The following is a 25,760-nucleotide window of genomic DNA, read 5'->3' on the forward strand; positions in this document are numbered from 1 at the left end:
ATCAAAAATTTCAACCCTACTTAGACAGAAATGAGTGTAATCATACAACTGTTAAAAAATAGAACAAAAAATCAGCTGATACTACAAAGGATATTGAAGGAAAAGAATTAGAAAAAATAATCATTACATTTATATTCAATGACAAGACACCAAAGTAACCAAAGTCACTAAGTAAAGAGAACAGGTAGAATACTTCACAGCTTAATTTTGAAGAGTGCTATGAAGCTGCAATAAGAATCATTGGGTAAAAATGATATAACATGGGCTGGGATTTCTAAAATAAACTGCTCAACATTGCTTCACATAATCAGAAAGAATGTACAAGGGTTGTCATCTCAATAGTCAATGTTGGGGCGGCTGATAGCCACACTCATGGAAATAAAACTCACCTTATTCTTTGGAAATAATCAACCCCTGTTGTGTTCAGAATCAAATATGACTAAGTGATGGTACACAGCTTTGAACTCGGGAGACAGAAGAATATGGACCTCTGTGAATTCCAGGCAAGTGTGAGCTACTAGTGAATTCCAAGCTTCCTAGATCTACATATTAAGATTGTGCTTCAAAAATAGATTGATAGATGATAGATCGATCGATTGATCGATAGATAGAAGATAGATGATAGATACACAGATAGATAGATGATAGATAGATAGATAGGTAGGTAGATAGATAGATAGATAGATAGATAGATAGATAGATAGATAGATAGATAGATAGATAGATAGATATAGGTAAGTCTAAGGAATGAAATAGCAAATGTTCCATATACTCTTTAGCACAATAGAAATATAACTTAGATAAAAACATTGAAAAGGTGAAAACAAAAGTAATCTAGACAAATTTAAGGACATGATACTGAAGTGACTTCAAACATTAAAACATATAACCAAGGGGCTAAAACAGGTGGTTCAGCGGTAAAGAGTACTTACTGCTCATGTGAAGACACAGATTAGTTTCCATGCACATACATGGCAGTTAAAAACCTTCTATAACTCCATGCCAAGGGAACTATGCACATTCCTTTTTTAAATTTATTTTAATTTTTTTATTTTTTATTTTCTATGTATGCACATTATGGCCCCTGTGGGCACTACATGAATGTGATATACAGAAAAAACAGCAGATAGAACACAAATATATGTAACATAAGTAAAAATACATTTACAAAAATTAAAAAGTCTTTAAAATACATATCTGAATTAAAAATAGACATAGATCTCTACAGAATTGTTTTTCAAAAGAATATGTACTACTTAATGGCAGAAATGTGACAAATACCATTGATGAAATGTGATCAAAACCAGAGTAGGTACTACTTCATTTCTTTAGGAAACAGTGAAAGTAAAAATACTGCCAGAATGCAGAGAAATACTTTTGCTCACTACTGGCAATATTAATTTGTACAGCCATTATGGTAAACAGAATAGAGGCTCCTCAAATATATATTTAAATATATGAAAATGTCCTGGATATATATGAATGAGAAATAAAATCTGTTTAAGAGACTGCACTCCTATGTTCACTGAAGCAACACTTACAAGATTCGAGAAGTGAAAATAACCCAAGTCTCCATCAACTAAAGAAGGAATAAAAAGGTGTGTTTTGTGTGTACAGAGAAATTCTTGATAGATATACAAAGAGAGAACCAACTGATGACCCTTGTCTTAAGGAAAATGAACAGGATTCTGCTCACACTTGAATTGTAAAATTTTGTCTCATGCAATCTGTCAGAAAAAAGAGGAGTTTTGGAGACTTGAGAGACTAGAGAGGAGCATGGTACTGGGAAAGTTTTATTGATGGGTAATTAGTTGTATTTTGATAGGAGCAAAACCTCTGTCTCTCTGGCTCCCTGCATAATTACCATGGATACCTAGAACACTCTGCACTGTTCAGAAAGCTAGAGGAAAGAGTTTTGAACAAACATTTACAGCAGAGAACATGTACCAGTCTGTGCAGATATCTAAACATCATTTTATTCCATTAGCACATACCATTTCCACAAGCTTATTTTTTATTGTGTCATTCTGTAAGTTTCACATGCATGTGCTGCATTTGGTTATATTCAACCTGCCTTCCATAATGCTTTCCTGATAACCCTCTTCTTTCTAATTTGTTCCTCAGTTATTAAAAGAAGTCACCCTATCTTGTAAGAGCCATTAATCGGCAATACCTACCCAGGAATGGATAAGAACCAGGTCGACCTTCTCACTTCTAGACTGAATGGTGAAAGGTCAGTCTTGTGCATGTAGGTGTCTATAGCTTCTCTGTGTCTACGATACAGTCAACATGTCATATATATTTGGAAGCATTTTACATCACTTCTCCCAAGGTTCAGACTCTCAATGATCTGTGTTTCATGAATGAGTTAAAATAACTGTTGGATGTGGTGACCCATGTCTATAATTCTGACACTTGGAAAGTTAATGTTGAAAACGTTCAGTTCAGTTCTAGCTAGGGTTATGGGATAAGATTCTCTCTCTCTCTCTCTCTTATCCTCTCTATCCCCCCGTCTCTCTCACGCGTGCACGAACACCTGTGTATTCTCTCTCTCTCTCTAATTTTATTTTATTTTAACATTACATCGCACCCTCCTGGTATCCCCTCCCACAATTCCTCATCACATCCCTCCTTCCCTTTGCCGCCAAAAGTCTCTCTACCGAGGCATGCCCCTTCCCTGGGGCCTCAAGTCTCCTCAGGATTAGATGTATCTTCTCCCACTGAGGCCAGACCAGGCTGTCCTTTGCTATATATGTGCTAGGAACCCCAGACCAGCCAGTGTGTAGTAGCTGGTTGGTGGCTCAATCTCTGGGAGCTCTCATGGGTTCAGGTTAGTTGAGACTTCACACCTTCCTAAGGGGTTGCCCTCCCCTTCACCTTCTTCAATCCTTCCCTTAATTCAAGCATAGGGGTCCCCGACCTCAGTGCAATGGTTGGCCAGCTGTTAGTAGGGCCACTCAGAGGACAGGCATGCCTGGTTCCCCTCTGCAAGCACATCAAAGCCTCAGTAATAGTGTTAGGCCTTGGTGCCCCTCCCCCATGACACAGATCTCAAGTTGGGCGGGTCACTGGACTTCCCTTCCCTCAGTCTCTTTTCCTTTTTTGTCCTTATAGTTCTTTTTTTTTAATTTATTGATATATTTATTTACATTTCAAATGATTTCCCCTTTTCTGGACCCCCACTCCCCGAAAGTCCCATCAGTCCCCTTCCCTCCCCCTGTTTTCCCACCCAACCCTTCCCACTTCCCTGTTCTGATTTTGCTCTATACTGCTTCACTGAGTCTTCTGAGTCAGAAATTTTGACTGTGGGATGGCAACCCTATCTCTCCACTTGAGGGCCTATCTATCTACTGGAGGTGGACTCTTCAAGTTCCCTCTTGCCACTATTGGGCATTTTGACTAAGGTCACCAAATGACCTTATTGAGTCCTTAAAATGTCTTGCCTCCTGGGTCTATGGTCTTTTCTAGAGGGCCCCCCACCTCCCACCCCCAGAGGCTGCATACATTCATTCCTTCTCTTGGCCCTCTGGGCTTCTCTTATGTTCCCCAATACCTGACTTCCCTTTCTCATCCCCCTCCCCTCTCCCATCCATGCCAAATCCCTTCCTCCCTCTGCCTCCCATGAGTATTTTCTTCCCCCTTCTAAGTGGGATTGAAAGCATCCTTATTTGGGTGCTCCTGCTCGTTAAGCTTCTTATAGTCTGTGGGTTATATCCTAGGTATTCATTATGTTTTGGCTAATATCCAATTATCAGTGAGTACATACCATTTATGTCCTGTTTGTCTGAGTTATCTCATTCAGGATGATATTTTCTAGATCCACCCATTTGCCTACAAGATTCTTGATGTCCTTGTTTTTAATAGATGAATACTGTTCCATTGTGTAAATGAACCAAATTATCTCTTAATAAATGAGTATTCTGTAAAAGGATTTCTACAATGAGTAGTTGGACCCATTGTGACATTTTCTTCTATGTATGCATAGAAGCTTCTGTTAAATTAGTGATATATTTATTAATTCAACAAATTATGTTGTTTTATGGTTAAAATTTAATAGTCAAATTTCTAGCAGTTTAGTAAAGATACACTATTTTTAGTTATGGCCATTATGAAGTGCAACAGATCATGCAAATGTATCCTCTAGTGTTGTCATTCAAACTTGGTCCCATTTCAACCCTTTTGCATCTTCTCTATGATCCCATGAGAGCTCCTTAAATCTGACATGAGGTTCTAACATTCTGATTTAATATTCTGAATAGTTTTAATTAAGGCATTTATTTGTTTGTTTTCATTTTAATGAGTGTAGGTTATAGTTTCTTCTTCTTCTTCTTCTTCTTCTTCTTCTTCTTCTTCTTCTTCTTCTTCTTCTTCTTCTTCTTCTTCTTCTTCTTCATCATCACCACCACCACCACCATCATCATCATTTGTGTGTATGTGCCATAAAGAGTTTATGGAAAATTGGAAGACCAACAATTTCCAGTATTGGGTTCTTTTCTTCTACTATGAATTATGAAATCTGAATTTAGGTCATCAGTTTTGGCAGCAGGTGATGTCATCCATAGAGCCATCTTACTGGCAGTGATGGATGCAATTTAAAAGCATACAGCAAGTTATGTATGACCCATACATATTAAAAATGCAGATAAATTATACCCTGTGGTTAGAAACAAAAATACTTAGAACTAATAGCTAGTTATGACTTTAATTACCTAGATACTGAAAGATGTGTAACTCCATGTTTCTATATAAAAATGACTGACATTAAATTTCCTCTAATATGTATAAAATGGGCCAAATAACAAATTAGTATATCTGGACAGCTAGTAATAATATTTGCTTCTATGAATAAGTAGAAGACAAATTGTCTTCTAAAATTTAGTCAATAAACAATGTTTGCTCTTAATTTTGAAATCATTTTTCCAAGTTAATTTTTGTGACCTTTTCTCTCAATGTCTAATTTACATTTTCACCTAACAAATGTTATGTAGGCACACATTTTTATTTCCTTTCTGATTATCTTTAAGTGACTTTTTCTAATAAGGTTGTCATTTAATTTATTGCATTTAATCGAAAATAGAACACAGTGATTTTCCATTTTTCAATGATATTTTAAGTATTGAGTGCTTATGGTTGCTAGTGCATGTCAGTTAAAGAATACTGACTTATAAGCATTTATAAATGTCCTCATATCTTCAGACTTTCCTGTAAGAAGGCAGTGTTTTAGAAATCTTCTTAAAATAACTCATTTTAAATTATCATCTGTAAATCTTAAGTATTTAATGTTTTAGGTTTTTATCATAGCATCAAAATAAAAGATGATATTGTTTAATGTCAGATGTAACATTAAAACTACTAATGTTTATTCATTTCATAGAATTTTTGGAAGCTATATCCAGATTAAAATTTATTCCATGAATTGTGAATATAAAACATAATTTGAACATGCTTTTCTTAATCAAGAACTGATGTAATGCAGTGCCATATTCATTCATGAAATAATTCATAAAATAATTATTTATGAATTATTTTTATGAACTTATATTCAGAAATGTCCTACCACTATAGACAAGATATATGAAAAAGAAATATGAAGAATACTACAGAAAATGCTATGTCCATTGGCTGATTTTTCGTTGAGCTCTATAAAAAAATGCTGAGGGGTGAGGAGATGGTGGGAAAAAGATCTCCAAGATAAGTCATAGGCCAGGGATAAGGGAGGTCCCAAGAATCAATGGGGGTGACCTTAGCTGTACCTCACTACATTGGGGATATGGAACCTGGAGAGGCTACCACTTGTAACCAGACAGGAACCCAAGTGGAGTGATAGAGAAACCAACAGACTTCCAAAACGTTCAACTCAAAATGTATTCTATATACAGGAAATTAGGCATAGGCAGAGAACAGAGATTAAGGGAATGGGCAACCAATAAACAGACCAGCTTGAGACCCATCCCACAGGCAAGCACCAAGCCCTGACACCATTGATTCTCTGTTATGTTTGCAGACAGGAACATGTTACCCTCTGAGAGGTTCCATCCAGCAGCTGACTCAGACAGATTTATACACTCACAGCCAAACTGTAGATGGAGTTTGGGGACTCTTATGGAAGATTAAGAGGAAAGATTTCAGGCCTGAAGAGGATAGGAACTCCACAAGAAGACCAACACAGTCAATTAATTTGGAGCCTTGGAACTTCCACAGTCTGAACCACCAACTAAAGAGCATACCCAAGCTGGTCCTAGGCTTTTCTGCACATATATAGCAGATGTGAGCTTGGTCTTCATGTGGATCCTGAACATCTAGAATGGGTGCTATCTCAAAATCTTGTTGCCTGTCCATGGGACATATTCTTCTAGATGGGCTGCCTTGTTTGGCTGCAATGGGAAAGGAAGTACCTAGCCTGACAGAGACTTGAAGGGCCAGGGTGAGAAGTATGCAGGAAGGGCCCACCACCCTGTTCAGAGAAGAAGGAGAGGTGGGAGGGGGAGAATTCTGGGAGGGGGTGACTGGGAGGAGACAGTGTGTGGATATAACGTGAATAAGTAAATGTAATTATTATTATTTATTATTATTATTATTATTATTGTTATTATATTAAATTTTAAAACAGCTGAGACAACCTGAGGTACTAGTGTTCTCAAAGGGTAAGAAGCAGTGATGCTCACACTACGTTTTAACCGTGTGGAGGAGAGGACTCCAGAGAACTACATCATTTGTTCTATTTGTTCTAGGTATGTCCCAGAATGACAGACTATGCAGTGGTAACGAATTCCTAAGAGTAACTTCTAAGCAGTGTTTGCCTTGCCATGGCCTTAGAAGAAGAAGCAAACATTTAATATTCCTCATTTCTGTATTTCGTATGGAAAGTAGGCTCTTTACATATTTCTCATTGCAGAATAAAATAATGCAATATTTTCAAGATAGGCTGTATGACCAAAAACTCTTAGCTCTTATGGTCCATTTTAAGGTTGGGTGAACAATGCTGTCCTTATGCACAAAGCTTTATTGACCATGAATTGACTGAAATTGACTAGTAATGACTGTTTAAAGTAAGGCAGGAGATAAGAAAAATGCAGATGACTGAGTTCCAACTGCAGTGGTAGATATACCAAGACCAAGAAACTACCAACTGAGAAGTTTAAAATAAAACAGCAGTGAAATGTGCATTTATATATTGCTTTGAATCTAAAAGCAGGACACACAAATATTTTGTACTATTTCTATGAAATATTTCTGGAACAGAGCCTTGAGAAAAATTGTTTACATTAGTTAACTGGAATCCATTTGCCAAATACTCCAGTGTTCATCAAAATGACTCTAATACATGGTTCATTAAGAAATTATTTGATAGTAGATTTTCTTATTTAATAAGCTTACTTTAATATTTTTACCAAGTAAAATCATGGTACATTTATATTCTGTATGCAGAATACAAGACGAAAAACTTTCTCTAAATAAAACATAGACCTTAGGTAGTAAATGATTACAGAAAATCCACATCACAGAACAAAATCTTAATTCCATTCTATCTATAAGGACAGTAAAATGATGACTAGTAGATTAGAATGTTCACATTTAAATGTTCTAATATTACTTGTAAATTAATAAATTATTTTGATGCAGCAACATGCAGTTCATTTATTAGTACAAATTAAGGGCATATTTAAAAGCTTTTATTTCAACTAAAATATAACAATTTATCTCTTCTGCTAATGACAATGCACTTTTACTTTTTACGATATTTTATTTATTATCAATGTTATATGATAGAAAAATATTTAAAAACGTAATATTTCTAATTATTTCTACTAACTCATAGCAATTTGTAATTGTATGTAGGTAGGATCTAATGCATGATTTTTGTCCTTTACAATTTAAAGCTAAAATCTCTCCTGTTTCCCTAGAAAACTTTCTTAGAAAAGTGTATTGGGTATATAAAGAGTATATAAAAACTAAGAATAGTATGCTTATCTCTGCTGAAGTTTGACAATATACTAATGAAGAAAACCTATTTTAAATGTGTTCAAGAACAGAGAAACTTTTGCAAAGAGGAAATTTTGAAATATATTATTCTGCACAGATAGATAATCCAAGCTTAGCTGCAACATAATGCTATGATTATTTGTGATTAATAACTTCTGAACATTTCAGGCTCTAAAGATTGTAAGAGATTTCTGAAGACTTCTGGACAATATTTTACCCCACTTTGTGGGTTTCAGAAATGTAACTCAGGCTCGGAGTCTCAGGTACACAGCTTTTCCGGGAATACAGGCACTCTGACTTCTGTAAACAATATTATCTCTTCCTGGTAGGTGTTTTGAATCAATCAGAGTCATTTATCCTGCTATCCAAGATCTACTGTTGATTTCTTTTGAAATCTGTTTCACTAGTGTTGCAGAGATATGAGAGGCAATTTTCTTTTTCTTTTTTTATTTTATATATTTTTTTATTTACATTTCAATGATTTCCCCTTTTCTGGCCCCCCACTCCCCGAAAGTCCCATGAGCCCCTTTCCCTCTCTCTGTTCTCCTGCCCATCCCTTCCCAATTCCCTGTCCTGGTTTTGCCCTACACTGCTACACTGAGTCTTTCCAGAACAAGGGGCCACTCCTCCATTCTTCTTGTACCTCATTTGATGTGTGGATTATGTTTTGGGTATTCCAGTTTTCCAGGCTAATATCCACTTATTAGTGAGTGCATACCATTAGTATGATGTTCTCCAGCTCCACCCATTTGTCTAAGAATTTCATGAATTCATTGTTTCTAATGGCTGAATAGTAAGTACTCCATTGTGTATATATACCACATTTTTGCATCCATTCTTCTGTTGAGGGATACTTGGGTTCTTTCCAGTGTCTGGCTATTATAAATAGGGCTGCTATGAACACAGTGGAGCATGTATCCTTATTAAATTCTGGGGAATCCTTTGAGTATATGCCCAGGAGTGGTATAGCAGGATTTTCTGGAAGTGACGTGCCCAGTTTTCTGAGGAACCACCAGACTGATTTCCAGAGTGGTTGTACCAATTTGCAACCCCACCAGCAGTGGAGGAGTGTTCCTCTTTCTCCACATCCTCACCAACACCTGCTGTCTCCTGAATTTTTAATCTTAGCCATTCTGACTGGTGTAAGGTGAAATCTCAGGGTTGTTTTGATTTGCATTTCTCTAATGACTAATGAAGTTGAGCATTTTTTAAGATGCTTCTTCGCCATCTGAAGTTCTTCAGGTGAAAATTCTTTGTTTATTTCTGTACCCCATTTTTAATAGGGTTATTTTGTCTTCTGGGGTCTAGCTTCTTGAGTTCTTTGTATATATTGGATATTAGTCCTCTATCTGATGTAGGGTTGGTGAAGATCTTTTCCCAATTTGTTGGCTGCCAATTTGTCCTTTTGATGGTGTCCTTTGCCTTACCGAAACTTTGTAATTTTATGAGGTCCCATTTCTCAATTCTTGATCTTAGAGTATTGGTGTTCTGTTCAGGAACTTTCACCCTGTACAGATGTCCTCAAGCATCATCCCCAGTTTCTTTTCTATTCGCTTCAGAGTATCTGGCTTTATGTGTAGGTCCTTGATCCATTTGGAGTTGAGCTTAGTACAAGGAGACAAGGATGGATCAATTTGCATTCTTCTTCATGCTGACCTCCAGTTTAACCAACAGCATTTGTTGAAAAAGCTATCTTTTTTCCATTGAATGTTTTCAGCCCCTTTGTCGAGGATCAAGTGGCTATAGGTGTGTTGGTTTATTTCTGGATCTTCAATCCTGTTCCATTGATCTGCCTGCCTGTCACTGTACCAATACCATGCAGTTTTTAACACTATTGCTCTGTAGTATTGCTTGATGTCATGGATACTGATTCCCCCAGAATTTCTTTTGTTGTTGAGAATAGTTTTAGCTATCCTGGGTTTTTTGCTATTCCAGATGAACTTGAGAATTGCTCTTTCTAACTCTATGAAGAATTGAGTTGGGATTTTGATAGTTATTGCGTTCAATCTGTATATTGCTTTTGGCAAAATGGCCATTTTAACTATATTAATACAGCCAATCCATGAGCATGAGAGGTTTTTCCATTTTTTGAGGTCTTCTTCCCATTCCTTCTTCAGAGTCTTTAAGTTCTTGTCATACAGATCTTTCACATGTTTGGTAAGAGTCACCCCAAGGTACTTTATACTGTTTGTGACTATTGTGAAGGATGTCATTTCCCTAATTTCTTTCTCCACCTGTTTATCCTTTGAGTATAGGAAGGCTATGATTTGCTTGAGTTGATTTTATAACCTGCCACTTTGCAGATATTGATGAAATCCAAACAAATATCAGATACTACTATAAAAGCCTATACTCAGCAAACCTTGAAAATCTAAATGAAATGGACACTTTTCTAGACAGATAATGGGTACAAAGTTAAATTAGGATCAGATAAATGATCTAAATTGTCCCATAACCCCTAAAGAAATAGAAGCAGTCATTAATAGTCTCCCAACCAAAAAAATGTCCAGGAGCAGATGGGTTTAATTCAGAGTTCTATCATACCTTCAAAGAAGACTTAACACCAATACTCTTCAAACTATTCCACAAAATAGAAACAGAAGGAACATTACCCATTTCATTCTATAAAGCCACAATTATTCTGATATATAAACCAACAAAGAAAGGGAACTTTAGACCAATTTCCCTCATGAATATTGATGACAAAAAAACTCAATAAAATTCTTGCCAACTGAATCCAAGAACACATCAAAACAATCATCCACCATGATCAAATAGTCTTCATTCCAGGGCTTCAGGGATGGTTCAACATATGGGAATCCATTAATGTAATCCACTACATAAACCAACTCAAAGAAAAAAAATACCACATGATCATTTCATTCGAAGCTTAGAAAGAATTTGACAAAACCCAGCACCCCTTCATGAACAAAGTATTGGAAAGATTAGGAATTCAAGGCCCATACCCAAACATAGTAAAAGCAATATACACCAAACCAGTAGCTAACATCAAATAAAATGGAGAGAAACTTGAAACAATCCCACTGAAATAAGGGACTAGACAAGGCTGTCCACTCTCTCCCTACTCATTCAATATAGTACTTGAAGTAATAGCCATAGTAATTAGACAAAATAAGGAGGTGAAAGGGATAAAAATTGGATAGGAAGAAGTCAAAATATTATTTGCAGATGATATGATAGTATACTTAATCAACCCCAAAAATTGCACCACAGAACTTCTAAACCTGACAGACAACTCAAACAAAGTGACTGGATATAAAATTAACTCAAACAAATCAGTAACCATCCTGTACTCAAAGGATAAAGAGATTAAGAAAGAAATTATGGAAATAACACCCTTCACAATAGTCACAAATAATATAAAATACCTTGGTGTGACTTTAACCAAACAAATGAAAGATCTGTATGACAAAAAAATTGAAGAAGATCTCAGAAGATGGAAAGATCTCCAATGCTCATGTATTGGCAAGGTTAATATAGCAAAAATGGCCATCTTGCCAAAAGCAATATGCAGACTCAATGCAATTCCCATCAAAATTCCAAATCAATTCTACATAATATTAGAAAGAGCAATTTCCAATTTATTGGAAATAACAAAAAAACCCAGTTGAAAACTATTCTCAACAATAAAATAACCTCTGGCAGAATCACCATCCCTGAACTCAAGCTATACTACAGAGCAATCGTGATAAAACCTCCATGGTATTGCTACAATGACAGGCAAGTAGATCAATGGAATAGTATTGAAGTCCTAGAAATAAACCCACACAGCTATGGTCATTTGATCTTTGACAAAGGAGCTACAACCATCCAGTGGAAAAAGGACAGCATTTTCAACAAATGGTGCTGGTTCAACTGACAGTCAACATGTAGAAGGATGTAAACTGATCCATTGTTATCTCCTTGCATAAAGCTCAAGTCTAAGTGGATCACAGACTTCCACATAAAACCAAATACCCTGAATCTAATAGAAGAGGAAGTGGTAAAGAACCTAGAGGGCATGAGCACAGGGGAACATTTCCTGAACAGTGCACCAATGACTTATGCTCTAAGATCAAGAATTGACAAATGGGACCTTATAAAATTGCAAAGCTTCTGTAAGGCAATGGACACTGTCAATAGTACAAAACGGCAACCAACAGATTGGGAAAAGATCTTTACCAATCCTATATCCGATTGAGGGCTAATATCCAATATATACAAAGAACTCAAGAAGTTAGACTCCAGAGAATCAAATAACCCTATTAAAATGGAGTACAGAGCTAAACAAAGAATTCTCAAATGAGGAATTCTGAATGGTCAAGAAATACCCAAAGAAATGTTCAACATCCTTAATCATCAGGGAAATGCAAATCAAAACAACCCTGAGATTATACCTCATGCCAGTCAGAATGGCTAAGATCAAAAACTCAGGAGACAGCAAATGCTGGAGAGGATGTGGTAAAAGAGGAACACTCCACCATTGCTGGTGGGATTTCAAGCTGGTAAAACCGCTCTGGAAATCAGTTTCTCAAAAAACTGGGCATAGTACTACCGGAGAACCCATCTATGTCAGTCCTGGGCATATTCACAGAAGATTCTCCAACCTGTAATAAGGACACATACTCCACTATGTTCATAGCATTCATATTTATAATATGCAGAAGGTGGAAAGAACCCAGATGTCCCTCAACAGAGGAATGGATACAGAAACTGTGATACATTTATACAATAAGTACTACTCAGCTATTAAAAACAATGAATTCTTGGGCAATTGGATAGAACTAGAGAATATTATCCTGAGTGAGATAACCCAATCACAAGAGAGCACATATGGTATGTGCTGGTTAATAAGTAGATATTAGCCCAAAAGTTTAGAATACCCAAGATACAATTCACAGACCACATGAAGTTGTAAAAGAAGGAAGACCAAAGTGTGGATACTTTCTTCCTTCTTGGAAGGGGGATCAAAATATCCATGGTTCACAGTCAACCAATGGACTGAGCATAGGGTCCCCAGTAGAGGAGCTAGAGAAAGGACCCAAGGAGCTGAAGAGGTGTGCAGCTCCAGAAGAGGAACAATAATATGTACTAAATAGTACCCCCAGAAATTACAGGGACTAAACTGCCAACCAAAGAGTACCCATGGAGGGACTCATGGATTCAAGTACATATGTAGCAAAGGATGACCTTTTTGGACATCAATTAAAGAAGAGGCCATTGGTCCTGTGAAGGCTCGATACCCAGTGTAGGGGAATGCCAGGTCATGAAAGTGTTAGGGCAGGTTTGGTAAGCAGGGGGAGGGGCAATGGAATAGGGGTTTTTCAGAGGGTTAATGAGGGAAGGGGATAACATTTGAAATGTAAATAAAGCAAATATCTAATAAAAACTTATTTAAAAATATAATGCACAAATTCTGAAAAGTATGATCATCTTGAGACACTCAGCATGTAAGTTGTTTTCATTGGGAAAGATTTTAAACAATCAATGAAAAGTTTTTGGCAGCCAATTTCATGATACTGTAGAACATGAGAATAGATATCATTTCATACTATGGATGTAATGAAAGTAGTTAATATAACTAATCAGCCTTCTTTGAGACAATAATTACATAATCTGAGCCAGTTCTAGGGAGATCGGACCTTGATGAAATGTTTTATGCAAAGAAACTATTCATGACATTTTTGTATGTGAGAGCTACATGAAAAACGAAAGCTAAAGAGCAATAGTTGGTAGACAGGGATTATATGAATATACAGTCAGAGGGAATATTTGATGCTTAGTTTATTGGACCAACTAGGACTATGTTTACAGGAGAGTTGAAAAGGGAATTGTGGGGCTGTAGGGATAACAAATAACTCAATAAGTTAAATGCTTGCCTCCCGAACACAAGAAACCATGTTCAAGATATCATGGCCCCACTCGGAAAGTTCAAGGCGATTGAGAAAGCTTGTTATACAAAATAAGGAGTGACACCTGAAGATCAACATCTATAGTTTTCCACTGGACTCCACATGAACCTGGACGCACAAACCTATGAACACACACACACACACACACAGACACACACAAGAAGTTGATTTAATTCAAAGGAGCCATTGGGATTAGTATGAGACTTTAGGTAATTTTCTGGTGACCCCAACAGGTAGAATTTGTCTTTATGAAATAGAGTACTTTCTGGAAGATTTGAATAACTTAGAAAAGCTTATAAATTATGTTCATAAAATACTAAGATATTAGAAGAGAACACTAACAAGGGGTCCCACACTCAAAGCTAATAAGACAGGATCTTATCTTGATGGAGTTTCTAGGATTAAAATATTGATATTAAATCAACTGCTATGCTAGGCAGCCTCCAGAAGATTTCAAAGCACAAACCACATTTAATGGAAGGTGTTACTGACAAAGTTTAGATAAATAAAATCTGACTTGGCGTTGATGCCATACTGTAAAATGTTCTATTCTCCTAGCAGGATAGTATGCTGGGTGAATTTTTGGCAATGTTTGAGGCCATTATCACAGTCAATGTGACTTTTAGAAAGACCAAGCCAACTTAGAGAAGAAAATACCTAATTTGGGATTCGCTTTAAGTTTCACGCTATTAGTTTTCTATCCTCACAGTTGGAAGCATGCTGACATGCAGACAGAGGTTATGATCTTACATCCTGATGTGCAGGCAGATAGGCATAGAGAGAAAGACACTGGGTCTGGCATGGGCTTCTGAAACCTCAAAGTCTATCACCAGTGATACACCATCTCTACCAAGGCCACACCTTGTCTATCAAGGTCACACCTACTAAACTTTTCCAAAGAGTTCCACTGGCCGGGACAAAGCTTTCAAATATATCTTATGAGAATCGTTCTCCTTTCAAACATCACTCTGACCAATCATGGGTCATCAGGAATTGGGCCACATGGTTGTTTCTATTCTGAGGAAGCACTGAAGAACAGAGAAAATAAAAATGACTATGGATTTTGAAGAGCTAAATATAACAGTGTTTTCCATCCTTGTCACGGGGTCCAACACTCCCCCTTTCAGTGAAAAACTCACATAATTGATAGACTCTTTTAGTTTTCTTCAAACCTTATTAACATTGTTTTTAGTAACTTGTCTGCCATTTAAGACCAATTGGTGCTTACTCAGAGTGAGTGGTGGTAGCTATTTAGAGATACTATATAATGTTAACTGCTGAGTGTTTTACAGATTTAGAAAAACATGTAGAAGAACACCAAAGACAATGGTGATGAATGGAATTTACAGTAAAAATTATAGGCTAGCTCTCTATTTGTTGTTGCCTAGAGAGATCTCTGATGACCCAGAGACTATGAGACCACTGCTATAATGTTATTTGCATATGAGAAATAGATGACATAACCTTTTAGGCTGAAGATATAACATGCCTTAGTTTTAGAACATGTTAAAGTTATATTGCAACTGGCCAGGCTGCTTACATTTGGCTAGATGGATTTCTTAGTATCTAAAATCACTATTCACACTGCTGGGGAGAATTATCACTAATAATTCTATTTAACTTGGATGTTATGTGCTAAGCACACACATGCTAAACAGGGAGTCCCTGCTGGTGCAACATTAACACTACAATGTATATAACCAACTGCTTTGTGATTGAATTTGAGGGCAATTCCAGAGGAATGTAATCAGCTCTGGTATTGTAGACCAGAGATAATACCTGTTATTCAGACATCACCTGCACTACTTAAGGAGCCAGAGTTGTTTTTAGTATGATGGATGTGACATACTGTCAAATTATACTCTGGAACATTCTGTTTGTGCTCATGGATTACTGCTATTTTCATAATTCATGGCAGAGCATGTCTTCGTCATGATTGGTGATTACTTTAAAGCCATAAGGCTGGGAAATTGTTGAGAATATGAGACTATTGTCATGCAGTAATGTAATGGTCAGACTCAAAAAGAATACCATTAGATACATGTACCATTGTAGTCATTGCATAGGGAGGTTCTTGACAGCCCAGAAACCATGAATCTATTGTGATAATGTAAATTACATATGAGAAGTGCATATCTTATTTCTTCCTCCAAGGTTCAGGGAACATTCTAGAAGATGAACTAGAAGACTAGAATAATTGGGAATGAGAGATAACATGTTGTGTAACTTTCATCAAAATTTAAATGCCCTTAATGAAGGAATAAGGCTTATCAGACTCAGATGTCAACGGAACTTAAAGGCCTGGTAAGTTCCTGAAAGACAGAAGATTCAAAGGATTTCATTTCAAAATTATAAAACTAGTAACAGTTCCAGGTGAAAGGGGCTTTCTTGTTAGATACGTTACCTGCAGGTTCTTTAGAGAGCTAAGAGGTGACTGCTGCAAAAACTGAATATTCTGTGAAGAATCCATCTTCTGTGGTCCCATAAGTAGAGATCAAAAATCTCCATTGTGCACTAAGTACACAACTTGTGTAGACTAATTTATTTGCTGTATCTTTTGTGCTATAACTGGGGTGAATTGGTTTCTGTTCATATGTCCCTAGGAAATGTCACACATTACATTGTATGAAGAAGCATGACCACCTCATTTTAAATATAGTATTAAAAATATTTAGTTCTTCCAGTTCAGAACATAGAAAAGTAAGAATCCATAGAGGCAAAACTAAAAAAAAATATCTTCATGGGTTCATGCTGGGGAAGGCATCACGAGTGAAGCATCAACCAACTCTAAATGTACTAACAGCAACCATTCCTGGTGAAGATGGTCAGTAATTCATTAGATACTCCATATAACTTATATGGCATTTGAAATGCATTTGAGAAATGCGTTTATTATGCTCAGAGGGCATAATCATGAACGCACCTAATGTTTAAAATACATATTTAACATTTTATCCTATTCCATGAGGGATACATGGAGGGAACATTTGGAGAAAATGATACTGTTTATCAGGAAATAAATACATTTATCCAGAAGGATCTTGAAGTATATGATAAAATAACCTTGAGAACAACTGGTCAATAAGTCTTGTTAAAGATTGTATATAGTTTCTTTCATGACATTATCATCCAACTTATTTACTGATGGGCAGACTCAATTCTCTGTACTCACCCACAGCTAGGTATTCTAGTCTTGGTCTCTATACAGTTTTTTTATGATTGTTTATTATACGTTTTTAGAATAAGTATTGCTATAGACTACATAGGATTTCACATGGTTTTTTTGTACAAACATGTGTAAAGTTCAGTGGAAAACAAGACAAGAGTTAGATGAGTATGTAGCTTCAAGCTACCTATCACTGGTTTAAAATTGAGTTCATAGAAATGTACTATAAGAAAAAATGAGATCAACATCATTGTTGGTCAAGTATGTTAGATCAAAGTCTCCTCACACAGCTAAGAGGAGAGAACAAAGGCAAGACACTTGGGTAATATGAGACAGCCAGATAGTAGGTTTAGTTCTAGGCCAAACAGTGATATAATATGAGTCTCATTTGTGTACAAATGGTTATCAGAGTGTGATATAGCATGGAGAGTGGTCTATACACTCCTCAACCCTATGAACAGTCAGTACAATTTACTTAATACAAAAATTACTTACCATAAAAAAGTATTTTTCTGACTTACAAACGTATCACACAGGGCATCACGGTTTTCACACCTGGTTGAAATGGATCAGAGTCTGTGAAAAACAGATTCTGTTGTAAATGCTGTCTCACTTGAACTCAGAATCTAAGATTTCTCTGTTAAATTCTTTAAAATGTGCTAAAATATAAAAGAAGGTAGATTGTTTGCATAGAGTAAAATTTTGCATGAGTGAAGTTCAACCCTAAAACAACTCTATCATTCGACCATGTTAACATCTATGGCTAAGTACTCACTTTTTTTATGTTTGTGGAATTCCCTCATGCTCCATATATAAGAATATATAAATGTATACATATATGTATGTTTACATGAATTCATCTTATCTGTTATTTTGTTTTGCAAGATGTCAGAAATGTAAATTTTATTTTATTCTTGAGTAAACTTTTTTTCATAGAAATCTACAACTCGGTGCTTACTGAATCTGATGGCAAAAGTAGCTGAAATGCCGTTTCTTTCACTTCTCTTCCTTCATGTTACATTATTGTTCTCTACTATTGGGACTTTTTATTTAGTACATTCAGATGGGATTATATGGTTTTATAAAAATGTCATCAGAGTTTTTTCCACATACTAAGAAGTTTGGCAATAATTATACATAACTGAACATATATTGAATACAAAATAAATTACCTCACTTTTCCTATGATCTGTGTCAAGTTGCAAAATAATTTTGCTATTTGTATTACTAGCACATAGAACTTTGACTGAAACAGAAAAAACATGGCTGCAACAGAAAAAAAGCAACTCATCCAAGACAAAGAGAACTACATAGCCACTAATCAAAAAGTCAAACATAGGAATCACAGTTAATTTGCTTTGTATAATTGAATAAATTATATTATATAATACCCATGAGCTAGATAGCAAGGATCAATAGCCAAATGCCATTTGAAGAGACTTTAATAAGACACCAATGCCCTAGGAGAATGGTTACAGGAAATCCACACCTAGCAGCACATTTCATTTTTAACATTAGAAGACATGACTGTAGAAAAGACAAATCTGTCAACCCTGCATCATCACTTATAACTTTGAAGAGTCAAGATAAACATGTGAATAAAATATATGTGTTGCTTCTGATACCAAGTTTCTGGGATTTGTGGTAAAAGAAGATTCCAGAGATATACTTTATAATTTATATCAACCTCACATTCTACATCTACAATATATATTTGATATATGAAAGGTTTCAAGCATACAAAACCACAGCTACTTCATTCAATTTTTATATGAAGCCAGAACACACTAACCTTTCACCCCTTAGAATTTATATTTTAGGTGAGGAAATCATAATAGGGTTTAAAAAATAATAAATTATGCAATGTTATTATTCACAGTTCTGATGAAGAAAAATATGAAATCTTGCTGAGATACAAAGTGGAAGGTTTTGAACATACTGGGAAGAAATGTAAGGACAAAGGAATTCTCAATGGTGACAGCTGCGCAATAATCTGAATGATATGAGTTAAATGAAGGGAGCTTCCTGTGCGTGATGGAAGGCTTCAGGAAAGGGGGAAACTTAGATATCAGAAAATCTTGTGAATCAAACAGTGGAGTTAATCAATGGGTAAAAACGGGGTTAATAAGTGATTTCAGTGGTAGATATTACAGATATATGCAATATCTGAGCAAAGATTAGTGGTGCAGAGCATGTGTACTTATAGACCTAGGAGAGGCTATGAAATTGAGATCCTTCAAGTGTGATATAGGCATTGATGTTGTGAAAACTCCTTTTACCATTCTATCAATGACTCTGGTATGTTGTGTTTAATTTTCATTCAGTTCTAACATGGTTTTAAATATTTTATTCTTGACATCATCTTGACTCAATTTTTTTACATTAGTATGCATGTGTTTGTATCATGTCGTGTTTATTATTGCTGTGACATACAGATTTATTTTACTATTATCAAACATTATTTCAGTTTTTATGTATTTTTTGAGACTTTATTTCTTACTATGTGGTCAATTTTGGAGAAAGTAGTATGAGATATTAAGAAAAGCTTCTGTAATCTCTGTGAGGTTTGTTTAATTTATGATGTCATTCAATGCCAGTGTTTATCAGTTTAACTTGTGAATGATTGTTTTCATGTGTTCTTGGATTCATTTTGCAAGAATTTTATTAAGTATTTTAGCATCAATATTCATAAGGAAAATTTGTCTGAAGTTCTCTTTGTTGGATCTTTGTGTGGTTTAGGTATAGACATAATTGTGGCTTCATAAAATGAGTTGGGAAGTGTTCTTTCTGTTTCTATTTCGTGAAATAGGTTGAAGAGTATTGGTATTAGGTCTTCTCTGAAGGTCTGAAGAATTCTGCACTAAAACCATGGGGTCCTGGGTGGTTTTTTGTCCCTTCCCCCACAGCATTGAGCTGGCTGGCAGCCCCCACCTTTCTGCTGGTGTTATCTCCGGCCCTTGTTCCTTGGGAACAATATGGGCGGCTTTCACCTTGAAGGCTGCCTCAGGGCAGACCCGCTAGACTTGAAGCAGGTGACCCACTGAGAAGTGGAGCCAAGGAGTTCTTGGCCTTCTCCTTGATGTTGGGGCGCAGTGTTGTTTTCTAAAGACTATATATTTTGGCTAAATAATAGTAAAGTCAGTCTCTATCGGCAACTGTCATCTTGACTGAATTCTCTTTCGTCCCCTTCCCGTTTATCCCCAGAATTCTCTTCCAGGTATCCAGTTCACATGTGGTTTTTTTTTTTTGTTGTTGTTGTTGTTGTTTTTTGTTTTTTTTGTTTTTTTTTGTTTTGTTTTGTTTTGTTTTTTTTGGTTAGGATACTTTTAATGACTGCTTCTGTTTCTTTAGGGTTTATGTGACTGTTTAGATATTTTATCTGATCCTGATTTAATTGTGGTACCTGGTATCTGTCTAGAAAGTTATCCATTTTATCCAGATTTTCCAGGTTTGTTCAATATAGACTTTTATAGTAGGATCTTTTTATTTTTTTTTTAATTTTCTTGGTTTTATTATTATTTCTCCCTATTCATTTCTGGCTTTTTTTAATTTGGATATTTTCTCTGTACTCTCCGGATAGTCTGGTTAAGGATTTATATATCTTGTTGATTTTCTCAAAGATCCAGCTCCTGGTTTTGTTGATTCATTGTATTCTTCTGTTTGTTTCTACTTGGTTAATTTCAGCCCTGAGTTTGACTATTTCCTGCCATGTACTCCTCTCGGGTGTATTTGCCTCTTTTTGTTCTAGAGCTTTCAGATGTGCTGTGAAGCTGCTAGTGTATACTCTCTACAGTTTCTTTTTGAAGTCACTCAAAGCTATGAGTTTTTCTCTTAGCATTTCTTTCATTATGTCCCACAAGTTTGTGTATTTTGTGCCTTTATTTTCATTAAATTGTAAAAAGTCTTGCTTTCTTTATTTCTTCATTGACCAAGTTATCTTTGAGTAGATCATTGTTCAGCTTCCATATATATGTGGGCTTTCTGTCCTTTAGGATTTTATTGAAGACCAGCCTTATTCCATAGTGATCCTATAGGATACATGAGATTATTTCAGTCTTCTTGTATCTGTTGAGGTAATTTTGTGACTGATTATATGGTCAATTTTGCAGAAGGTACCATAGGGTGATGATAAGAAGGTGCATTCTTTTGCTTTAGTACGAAGTGTTCTATAAATATCTGTAAGATCCATTTGGTTCATTACTTCTGTCAGTTTAACTGTGTCCCTGTTTAGTTTCTGTTTCCATGATCTGTCCATTGATGAGAGTGGGGTGTTAAAATCTCCCACTATTATTGTGTGAGGTGCAATGTGTGCTTTGAGCATTAGAAAAGTTGCTTTTGTGAATATGGGTGCCACTGCATTTGAAACATAGATATTCAGAAATGAGATTTCATCTCAGTAAATTTTTCCTTTGATGAGTATGAAGTGTCCTCCCTCATCTTTTTTGATAATTTTGATTGAATGTTGATTTTTTTGATATTATAATGGGCACTCCAGCTTGTTTCCTGGAAATATTTGCTTGGAAAATTGTTTTCCAACCTTTTACTCTGAGGTAGTGTCTGTCTTTGTCAGTGAGTTGTGTTTCCTGTATGCAGCAAAATTCTGGGTTCTGTTTAGGTGTCCATTCTGTTAGTCTATGTCTTTCTATTGGGGAATTGAACCCATTGATGTTAAGAGATATTAAGGAATAGTGAATATTACTTCCTGTTAGTTTTGTTGTTAGAGATGGAATTATGTTTGTGTGGCTATCTTCTTATCCACTTACTATGTTCTATCTTATCCCTCCCCTTCCCATCATGTGCCTTTCAAAATGCTTCTCTTCACACTGATGTCTCTTTTATTTATATTTCTTGATATCCCACTAAGTATTAGTTTTCATTTTTGTTTCCTTTTGGATAACCCACTATGTTCAGCTAGTGTTGTTCATGTGTGATTGGGTACAGGACTGTAACTAGAACATGGGCATTCTACCAGAGGCTACATCTTCAAAAGTGAATTATATCCCCTCCCTGCACACGCAGCCAGTATTCACTCAGTATGCTTTGGTGGTGCCTGTGTTTATGTACTTCATATTCACTGGACTTTAGCTGGCTTGCTCTTTTCTAGACCCTGCACAGATGACTGTAGATGATGAGTGTGACAGCCACACAAAGTCCCTAAGATATCATTTCTCATTGCCTTCTGGCTCTTCTTTCTGATTCCTCTTCTGCAATGTTCTCAAATCCATGGTAGCAATAGTTGTTCTGTTATGGCTCAACATTCAATCTCTTTTTTCTCAGTAATTTGAAAAAATGATTTGTCTCTGCAATGACTGACTCCTTCTATAACCAAGGTTAAAAGCAAGCCAAGTCTGTTAATGTAAACAAAATATATAGAAGGCAATTTGAGAGTTTTGCAATTCAGCAAAATAACAATAGCATTCTGTACCCTATGACTTGAACCATGTATAACCACACTTTACACCAGGATTAAAGTTCAGGCATGAAATATCCTCCTGTGGAGGAACTCAAAAAGGAAGAGTATTTTCAGCTTGGTGACAAATGCATGAGACATTGGTTACTGTTGTCCGTAGTCAGGAAGTAAAAGGATGAACAACAGGTCTATTTCCATTTTCTTGTTTTTCAGTCTGAGTTCCAGTTCAAGGAATGCTATCACCCAGATTCAGTTTGGATCTTCCCTCTTCAGTTAAACTTCTGGAGAAACATGTCCACAGATATGTCCAAAGTGTTGTATATCATAGGTGATGGTCAAACCATGAAACTGACAGCCACAAGAATATGATGATTTCCATTCTCATCATTCCAGAAAGATTCATCCCTTCTCCAAGAGCTAGCAAGAAATTTCTACGTGTGGAGAAAGAAAAAAAAAACCCATTGCTATAAAACAAGAAGTCATGTACCATTCTCACTGAAGCTAAGATTTGAAAAGAAGTAATTCCGGGACAGCTAAACAGTTTACTAGAAAAGCATCTTTCTTATACCTCCATGTCGGTGACTATCTTCCAGTTATTCCATTGCCTCCTTTGATTAAATTTTAGCCTCTGACTTGAAAATAATCACTACTGCAAATAGTGATAGTTTGAATTTTTCCTTTCCAAATTGTATCCCTTTGACTTCCTTATGTTGTCTAATTGCTCTAGCTAGGACTTCAAGAAATATATTGAAAAGATATGGAGAGAGGGGGCAGCCTTGTCTAGTCCCTGATTTTAGTGGGATTGCTTCAAGTTTCTCTCCATTTAGTTTGATGTTGGCTACCAGTTTGCTGTATATTGCTTTTGCTATATTTAGATATGGGCCTTGAATTCCTGTCCTTTCCAAGACTTTTAGCATGAAAAGATGCTGAATTTTGTCAAATGCTTTTTCAGCATCTAATGAAATGAGCATGTGTTTTTTTTTCTTTGAGTTTGTTTATGTAGTGGATAGCATTTATGGATTTCCTTATATTGAACCATCCCTGCATCCCTGGGATGAAGCCTACGTGATCATGGTGGATGATAGTTTTGATATGTTCTTGGATTCAGTGGGCAAGATTTTATTTAGTATTTTTGCATCGATATTCATAAGGGAAATTGGCCTGAAATTCTCTTTCTTAGTTGGATCTTTGTGTGGTTTTGGTATCAACGTAATAGTGGCTTCGAAGAAGGAGTTGGGTAGTGTTCCCTCTGTTTCTATTTGGTGGAAAAGTTTGAAGAGTATTGGTGTTAAGTCTTCTTTGAAGGTCTGATAGAATTCTGCACTGAAACCATCTGGTCCTGTGCTTTTTTTGGTTGGAAGCCTATCTATGACCCCTTCTATTTCTTTAGGGGTTATGGGTCTGTTTAGATGGTGTATTTGATCCTGGTTTAATTTTGGTAATTGGTATCTGTCTAAGAAAATGTCCATTTCCTCCAGATTCTCCAATTGTGTTGAGTACAGGGTTTTGTAGTAGGATCTGATGATTTTTTGAATTTCCTCGGATTCTGTTGTAATATCTCCATTTTCATTTCTAATTTTGTTAATTTGGATACCTTCTCTGTGCCCTTTGGTTAGTCTGGCTAAGGGTTTATCTATCTTGTTGATTTTTTCAAAGAACCATTTTTTCAAAGAACCTTTGGTCTTGTTGATTCTTTGTATGGTTCTCTTGGTTTCTACTTGATTGATTTCAGACCTGAGTTTGATGATTTCTTGTCTTCTTCTCCTCCTGGGTGAATTAGCTTCTTCTTGTTCCAGGGTTTTCAGTTGTTCTGTTAATCTTCAAGTGTAAGCTCTCTCGAATTTCTTTTTGGAGGCATTCAAAGCTATGAGTTTTCCTCTTAGCACTACTTTCATTGTGTCCCATAGATTGCAGATGATATGATCGTATACTTAAGTGACCCTAAAAACTCTACTAGAGAACTCCTACAGCTGATAACCAACTTCAGCAAAGTGGCTGGCTACAAAATCAACGCAAGCAAATCAGTAGCTTTTATATATTCAAAGGATAAGCAGACTGAGAAAGAAATTAGGGAAATGACCCCCTTCACAATAGCTACAAACAGCATAAAGTATCTTGGGGTGACTCTAACCAAACAAGTGAAAGACCTATATGACAAGAACTTCAGATCTCTGAAGAAGGAAATCGAAGAAGATTCCAGAAAATGGAAAAACCTTCCATGCTCGTGGATTGGCAGGATTAATATAGTTAAAATGGCCATCTTGCCAAAGGCAATATACAGATTTAATGCTATTCCCATAAAAATCCCAACCCAGTTCTTCATAGAGCTAGAAAGAGCAATTCTCAAATTCATCTGGAATAACAAAAAACACAGGATAGCTAAAAACTATTCTCAACAGTAAAAGAACTTCAGGGGGATTCAATATCCCAGACTTTAAAGTCTGCTACAGAGCAATAGTGATAAAAACTGCATGGTATTGGTATAATATCAGGCAAGCGGATCAATGGAATAGGATTGAAGACCCAGAAATGAACCAACACACCTATAGTCACTTGGTCTTAGACAAAGGAGCTGAAAGCATCCAGTGGAAAAAAGATAGTCTTTTCAACAAATGGTGCTGGTTCAATTGGAGGTCAGCATGGAGAAGAATGTGCATCGACCCATTCTTATCTCCTTGTACCAAGCTCAACTCCAAATGGATCAAGGACCTCCACATAAAACCTGACACACTGAAACTAATTGAAAAGAAACTGGGGAAGACCCTGGAGGACAAGGGCACAGGGGAAAATTTCCTGAATAGAACACCAATAGCTTATGCTCTAAGATCAAGAATTGACAAATGGGACCTCATAAAACTGCAAAGTTTCAGTAAGGCAAAGGACACTGTCAAAAGGACAAAACATCAACCAACAGACTGGGAAAGGATCTTCACCAACCCTAAATCCGACAGAGGGCTAATATCTAATATATACAAAGAACTCAAGAAAGTAGAACACAGAAAACCAAATAACCCCATTAAAAAGTGGGGTACGGAGCTAAACAATGAATTTTCATATGAAGAACTTTGGAGAGCTGAGAAACACCTTAAGAAATGTTCAAAATCATTAATCATTAAGGAAATGCAAATCAAAACAACCCTGAGATTTCACCTCACACCAGTCAGACTAGCTAAGGTCAAAAACTCAGGAGACAGCAGGTGTTGGCGAGGATGTAGAGAAAGAGGAACACTCCTCCACTGCTGGTGGGATTGCAAGATGGTGCAACCACTTTGGAAATCAGTCTGGCGGT

The sequence above is a fragment of the Apodemus sylvaticus genome, chromosome 16 (genome assembly GCF_947179515.1).
Source record: "Apodemus sylvaticus chromosome 16, mApoSyl1.1, whole genome shotgun sequence".
Classification (NCBI taxonomy): domain Eukaryota; kingdom Metazoa; phylum Chordata; class Mammalia; order Rodentia; family Muridae; genus Apodemus; species Apodemus sylvaticus.